The following is a 7,962-nucleotide window of genomic DNA, read 5'->3' as shown; positions in this document are numbered from 1 at the left end:
ACAGATAGTGGCAGAGGAGACACAGCTCAGCCATGCTGAGTACATACACATCAATTTCAGCCTAAGTTATTATGCCCATGTCACAGGTCAGTAAACTGAGACACAGATAATTTAAATGCAGATAGGTGCCTCATAAAATTTTCCAAAGTACCTAAATGCCTAATACCTATTGGGCACCTAGATGCTTTTAGTCTTGTTTATAACAGCCCTTAACGTGTCTGAAGACTTATCAGATTGTCCCTCAGTCTTCTTTTCTCAAGACTGTCAGGTTTTCTAAACTTATCATTTTTGTTGCTCTCCTCTGGATTCTCTCCAATTTTCCACATCTTTCCTAAAGTGCGGTGCCCAGAATTGGACCCAGTGCTCCAGCTGAGGTCTCACCAATGCCAAGTAGACAAGGACAATTACCTCCTGTGTCTTACATGCAACACTCCAGTTAATACACCCCAGAATTATATTAGCCTTTTTTGTGACTGCATCACATTGCTGATGATCCATGATCCACTATAACCCCCAGATCCTTTTCAGCAATGCTACCACCTAGCCAGTTATTCCCCATATTGCAGTTGTGCATTTGATTTTTCCTTCATAAATGTAGTACGTTGCAATTGTCTTTATTGAATTTCATCTTGCTGATTTCAGACCAATTGTCCCATTTGTCAAAGTCATTTTGGATTCTAATGCTATCTCCAAAGTGCTTGCAGCCCCTTCCAGTTTAGTGCTAAATGCAGATTTTATAAGTATATTCTCCACTCCATTCTCCAGGTCATTAATGAAAACGCTGAACAATACCGGACCCTGGACAGACCCCCGCAGGGCCTCACTAGATACAACCTCCCAATCTGACAGCGAACCACTGATAACCACTCTTTGAGTACAGTCTGTCAACCAGTTGTGTACTCACCTTATAGTAATTTCATCTACACCACATTTCCCTAGTTTGCGGGACTGTGTCAAAAGCCTGACTAAAATCAGGATATATCACCTCTACTGCTTTCTTCCATCCACTAGGCTACTAAATTGTCAAAGAAGGAAATTAGGCTGGTTTGACATGATTTGTTCTTGACAAATCCATCTTGGCTATTACTTATCACACTATTATCTTCTAGGTGTTTACAAATTGTTTGTTTAATAATTTGTACCAGTATCTTTCCAGTTATCAAAATTAGGCTGGCTCGTTTCTCCAAGTCATCTTTGTTTCCCCTTTTAAAGATAGATACTAAGTTTTCCCTTCTCTGGTCCTCTGGGACCTCACCTGTTGTCCTCCATGAATTCTTGAAGATCATCGCTAATGGTTTTGAGATTGCTTCAGCTAGTTCCTTAAGTACCCTAGGGTGAATTTCATCAGGCCCTGCTGACTTGAATAGATCTAACTTCTTCCTCTGTTATAAAGATGTAAGTAAATAATAATAATAATAATAATAATAAAGCTTTCAAGCTGTGATGTGGTTTTTGCTGGTAACGGGAGGAGACATTATCAGAGTGTTAGAAAATTCCACTGAAGTAGCACAATGGTTATTATTGCAAAACTCCAAGAGCTTCTCTTCATGATACAGGGTCATTGGGCAACTAAGGGTCACAACACTATGTCCTCATGTTCCACGGTCACAGTATCTTTGCTTGTTATGGATAAGATCACCAAGTCCACCTGCATTTGGCTCTTTACTCATTATTCGGAGCTGCCCACATGCAGATACTCCCCCATCCACCACCCAGGAAACAAGCTTGGTTGCTTTGGGTGCCCCAAATTTATACTTGGTCAAGGTGAAGTTCATTTTGTGCAAAAGACCAGCACAAGGCCTACACATCAAAGATCTCCACTCTCATTCAGATAGGGCTATAGGGGAATTAAAAATGACAGTAGACTTGGCCAAAGAAATCAAGAGCTCGGAGGTGGATTTGGGGTAAGAAGGAGCAAAAAGAAATGGGGTGAAATGGCCAAGTCTGAAGCAGCATTTCTTATTTGGCAATTAGGTGGCTAGCCTCAATGTGACCAGTAATGGCACGAACTTGGTTGCAGCAGCTTCATCCCAATCTAAAACCAGGCTGTTTCTTTGGAGGATGGCCTTAAAAATAGGGTTGAAATGGTCCAGCAGGATCCTCTCCATTAACTTGCAAGTTGTAGAGTGGAGTGATATTGGGCAGGGCCGCCTGGGGGGCGGGGGGCAAGTGGGGCAATTTGCCCCAGGTCCCCACGAGAGTTTTTCGGGGCCTCTGGAGCGGGGTCCTTCACTTGCTCCGTGAGCCCCGGAAATCTCTCGCGGGGCCCGGGCCACCCGAGCGTCTTCCGCTCCGGGTCTTTGGCGGCGGGGGGTCCTTCTGCCCCGGGACCCACCACCGAAGTGTCCTGAAGACTCGCGGCGGGGGTCCTTCTGCCCCGGGACCTGCCGCCGAAGTGCCCTGAAGACCCGCGGCAGGGGTCCTTCTGCCCCGGGACCCGCTGCCGAAGTGCTGGGTCTTCTATGGCAATTTGGCAGCCAGGGGCCCCCGCCGCCGAAGACCCCAGGCCTCCTGAATCCTCTGGGCGGCCCTGATATTGGGCGATAGTTAGTCATTTGGTGGTTTCCGATGTTTGAGGAGGGCAATAACTGTTGCCTCATGCCAGCTTTTGGGGATCTTCCCCATCGAATGTACAGCCGTGAATACATCTGGCAACCAGTCTTGTCCCTTTGCTCTCAAATTCTTATAGAATTTGGGATAAATACCATCATTGCCAGCAGCACTTTTAGTGGCCATGCGGGTCTTGTTTATATCTTGTATAGTATTGGAGATGATAGCTGTGAAGTGGCAGTCTTTGAGTTCCCTGTACTGTCACTGGCAGTCACTTTTGATTGATGGTGTCTTACTGGGTCAGTGACTCCAAGCTTACAGAGGAGAACTCAGGCTTTGCAACTGGATTGAGTGAAATCATCCACTGTTTCATTCCATCTCTTCAGATGGGCAGAGTTCAATGACTGTATTCATGCTTTTGCTGTAGCTGGATTACTACTCTTTGTTTCTGTCTCTAGCTGCCAGCAAGGAGTATAGACCTTGTTTCACAGCAACTTTGATAAGAAGGTGAACAAAGCAGTCACAGTTTTCTGGGATAGCCTTGATATGGTGCATATCATCTTCAATTTCTGCAGTATATGCAACCCAGTTCACTTTCTGGAAATTCCAATGTGGTTTCAGCATTGATTCAATCAGCGGAACGCCAAAGTCAACATGCAGAATAGTGGGAAAATTTCCAAGCACTGTTCCTGTAGCTTACAGAGGACCACCACTATTGTCTTTCATCAGAAAGCAAAGGTCTGGGCTGGATGAGTGAAATATCTAAAGGAAAGTGGACATCTGTGAATAAGGCCCAATCTGTGAGTTGCTCACCAGCTGCAGTTGTTTATTTCTACTATAATCTCATTGTGAGGGGTGGCTATTAAAGGCACCAAGATACACTACTGAGAGGAGAAAGGATGGTAATGTGGGTTTTGGCCATTCAAGATTTGGAGGTTTATAGATGGTTGTTATGGTCAGTTGTCTGATTCTTACTGCAGCAATAGAGATTCCCATAGTCTTGCATTCCTCCAAGACTAAAACATTTGTAAGATCAGACTTCAAAATGTTCAGGGTGTAAAACAGCTTAGAGCCATGAATGCAGCTTACTCATAGTCTGCAGCATGAGTTTCTTGTAGCACAACATGTTACTCACTTTAAGAACTCTTGAAAGATAGTCACACTTAGCATGCGACAAATCTCCCACATTAAGTTCGTATACACGTAAAGCTGATCCTATGGTTCTTCCTATGCTTCTCTGTCCCAGAGAAGATCTCTTAACAAATGGAAGCTGAAGGTGCTCCACATCTCCGAAAATCAGGCCACAGGCTTTTCAATCCCAAATGAGGGCCTGCAGAATTAATAGGACATTTATTATCAACAAAGTGTCTGGTGCATCGTATTACCCAGATTCATAGCTGGTACGGTATCCAATTAAATCTGTGATGGTATTTACACTTTTGATCAACTGATAATACCAGTTTTGCTACAAAATTAATAAATGCAAATGATAATTGCATTCATGTAATAAACAAGCCACCTGTAAAGATTTGCTGCTTTCATTTCATGATTTTAAAACAATAAAATGTATAGTGAAAAGGAAATGTAAGGTCTGATAAACCCCAAAATAAACAGAGTCCTTGCTCATTTAAAGGCATCTGTGTATGGGGTGAACAGTTAATAAACTGGCAATGTTGCCACTCAGTCCCTGAAAAATATACATTATCCACTCCACTTATGCAGTCTGTGAGCTGGAGTGGGTAGCAAATAGTGAATTACAATTTACTAATCACACTGGGATCTTGATCTTGCACTATGCATAGGCAGAGTATTCCAGGTTGTTTCATGTACTGCAAGCTGGGTAATAACATGAGAGGATGGAGTCCTCTTGTAAAACTAAACTGGCACTTTTTAAGAAAACTATTTACAGAGATGCTGCAACTGCAGCTAGTATTCCAGCCATGTGCACACAGACTGAGTTACTGGTGTCTCCTCCAAACTCTCCCCTCCTGCAACCTGTGCTCTTCCCTCAAAGTTCCATGCAGGTGGCTACATGTTTCTTTTGAACAATTTTTGTTGTTGTGTCTTTTGTGCCATTGTTTGCTGACTTGCTGGAGCCAGAGGTTACTAGCACATAGCTCACCCTAGGGACATGGCCTTTTCCACCAGCCCGTTGCAGCCTCTTAGGCCTAATGTTCCTTCAAATGTGCTGGTCTTCAACCCAGTTTCCCATTCCTTGTTTGCGTTATTGCTGTTGGTGGGAGACTTGCTTCCACCCTGTTGCTGCCTTCAATCTGTTGGGTGGTGTCACTGACTAAACAGGATCTCTTTCAAGCACCTCACTGCCCCAGCATGATTATTGAATACCACACACACGGCTGCCAAGCTACTTTTGGCTAGTAGCAGGAATGAGGCCTGCGAAAGGAGCACATAGCTAAGTAGCTCATTACCACCAAAGCCCTGATTCCTGAAATCCGTCCATTCTTTGTCCACATCCCACCCATTATTTTACTGTGTGTTCTTGAGAGTGAATGAGCCGGGGCATTTGAGACTCCTTCCTGCTCAGTGTGAAAGGCTATGCCTAGCACTTTGTTGCCATTGCCACTCACACGGGTGCTGGAGAACAAGAACGTGCAGCACACCCCATGAGGGTTTGCAGGATCACAGCCTATCTGACAAGTCTTCCATCTCTTCATGGTGATGGTGAGCAGCTGCTGAAAACCATCTAAATCTAAATAAAAGCGTGGTGCTGGCAAGCCAGCCGAGACTGAATCCTGAAGCTGGTTTGAGACACAATGAACGGGAAAGAGTCCATCGTCTGCAGAGCAGTTTTCTCTCTAACATTTCTGATGGGGGAAGAGGGGTTTGTGTGGTTGCAAAAGGGAAAGCCTGAGCCTCATTCTGATCTTTCTTACAGTGTTAAAACAGAAGTAACCCCACGACAATCAATGGAGCTATCTGCATGTTAATGTAGCTAACTAGAATACCTGCTCTTTACCTGAGACAATACGGGCCATGTGTTTGAAGTGGTCTCAACCCGGCCTTTACATTTTTGCCTGCTTATATTTTGGCCGGTGAGGTTGGATTTTCAAAATTGATCAGTGTGCTCCCATTGAGGTACCAACTTCAGGGGGAGGAGAGTTAGGCCAACGTTGATTGCTATGGAAAATCCTACACTAGACCTGGATTTGAGAGTGCAAATAGGAGTCTGTACCTGCAAGCCAAGCTGCATTTGCACATACAGGCCCCCATTGGCCTGTAGTTGTGAGAAAGGTTCTACCCACACAAACAAGTAAGAGCACCAATTTAAAGTCCCTAACAAACAATTTCACGTGGCGTCCTCTTGAAATTGAGATGAAGGCTGAAAAGTAGGAATGTTTGTTTGTGAAGCGTGGGGTGTTTGTGTTTCAAAAAGAGGGACATGATTGGAGGTACAATCTCTAAACCATCATGCATCTTCCTTGAACTGTGCATTGAAAGAGATTCTCAGAATCATTCCTGGGGCACATGTCCCTTTGTGTCTCGGTTTTAGCAATTAATAGCCATTGGGGCAAACACTCACATTTGTGTTCTTCTGTGCAAATGCCTCTTCTCCCCAGAAATTACCTCTTGTGTGCGGATTTTCTCTCTCTATATCTCTTGCCGTGTGTGGGAGTTGATGGCATCAACTTTATGAAATCTCAGCACATGCCAAGAGCAGCTGGAGAAGTTGAAACAAGTTCTGGGTGAGGTGAGTTTCATGGGCTGGGCAGGGGCTGAAATTAGCAGAGGTATTATGGCTAATTGCCATCCCTGGAGTATCGTGTACACCATGTGCTGCTTGTCTGCTCCGTGGGCAAGTTCCCCATGGAAAGAAAGATTTAAAAAAATAATAATACAGATTATAGGACTGGAAGAATCTGTTCAGCAAGGAAGGCCAAATCCCTCCCCATTGATTCGTTATGTAACTGCTAGCATCTCATCACAAGTCTGAGGTAATTATTATCCTTAGCCCTTGAACAGCACTCTTCATCTTCAAAGCACTTCACCAACATTAAAAAAAATCATCACAGCATTCCAGTGAAGTGGGTTATTATCTTCTTTTAACATATGGGGAAACTGAGGCACAGGGAGGTTAAAGCCTCTCAGCATGTCAGTGACAGTGCTATTGGCTCCCAGTCCTGTGCTCAGTCCACTGAGGCAGGTTTTATGATGAGAAGCAGCCCACTAGAAGGGCCTCTCCATATTGAATTGGGGCAAGATTGCAATAGAGATGACTTCTCTGCCCAGTTTGGAGAATGTGATTTTTATGCTGGCTGCTGCAAAGACACACACACGTAAGCTTGGGATTCTGTCAAATGTGGCAGTCTGTCATTAAAAACATCATTAACCTAATTATAAAAACACTTTTCTTTCTGGCAAGTCAGGTGGGTATTAAATACCAGATCTCCCAGGGAAAAAATCCTAGAGTATACATTTTCATTAAAATGGACGTGCAAATGGGCACACACAGATGTGTCTGCCTTTGCTGCCTAAAGCGTGTGTGTAATTCACATGAATTCACGTGCAGGCATGAGATGTACACATGAACAACCAACTGCATGATAAACTGGTTGTTTGCTCAGGCAGTGATAGCGTTTGCACATTCAGTTGCAGTCTTTGCATATGCAAACGCACACACCTTTTTTCTGGCAATGTAGTCCTATGAGTGATGCTGTCCTGCTCAGTCTATGCTCCCCATGCTCTCTGGTAGCAGCAGGGACAGGACAGGACTTCGCTTTCACCCCAGCAGCTTCACTACAGCTGTTTGGTTTGGAAGCAGATGGCTGTGAAAGGGGCCCTACTCTGAACACCTCCACAATGGGGTGTAAGTGCTTTAGGTTGCCTCATCACCACCAAAGCTCTATTGTCTTTTCCATCAGTGGAGGAGGAGGAAAGGGGAGCTGATCCCTTCCATGGGGAAGGAGGGGGGAGATGACCCCTGGTCCCTTCCATGTCGGGGGGGGGGGGGGGGGGGCGGGGCGGTGCCCTCCCTTGGGGGGGGGGGGGGGGGGGGTCGTCCCTGATCCCCTCCATGGGGGAGGGGGGGGGGGGAGCTGGCTCCCAGAGCATTTACATATCACATTTTTTATAAGGCACCTAACCATAAAATCTCAGCCTATAGCACTGCCTCCTGTGGGACACACCCGGCCTATGGCTGTGCAGGTACTCAGCTAAGCAGTAATAATACCCACCATTTATACAGGGCTTTTCATCTTCAAAGCACTTCTCAAACATCATCTAATTAATGATAGCACCCTGTGAGGTACGTATAGCTGTTACGCATACTTTAAAGATGGGGGAAGATGAGGCAGAGAGGGATTAACACAGACTGAGACTCCATGTGGGAATTGGGATCAGAGCTCAGGAGTGCCTGGACCCCTGGGCTGAGCTCTGACCACCAGACTTCCTCAT

The sequence above is a fragment of the Trachemys scripta genome, chromosome 12, assembly GCF_013100865.1.
Source record: "Trachemys scripta elegans isolate TJP31775 chromosome 12, CAS_Tse_1.0, whole genome shotgun sequence".
In the NCBI taxonomy this organism is placed as follows: domain Eukaryota; kingdom Metazoa; phylum Chordata; order Testudines; family Emydidae; genus Trachemys; species Trachemys scripta.
Note: the sequence above shows the minus strand (reverse complement) of the source record.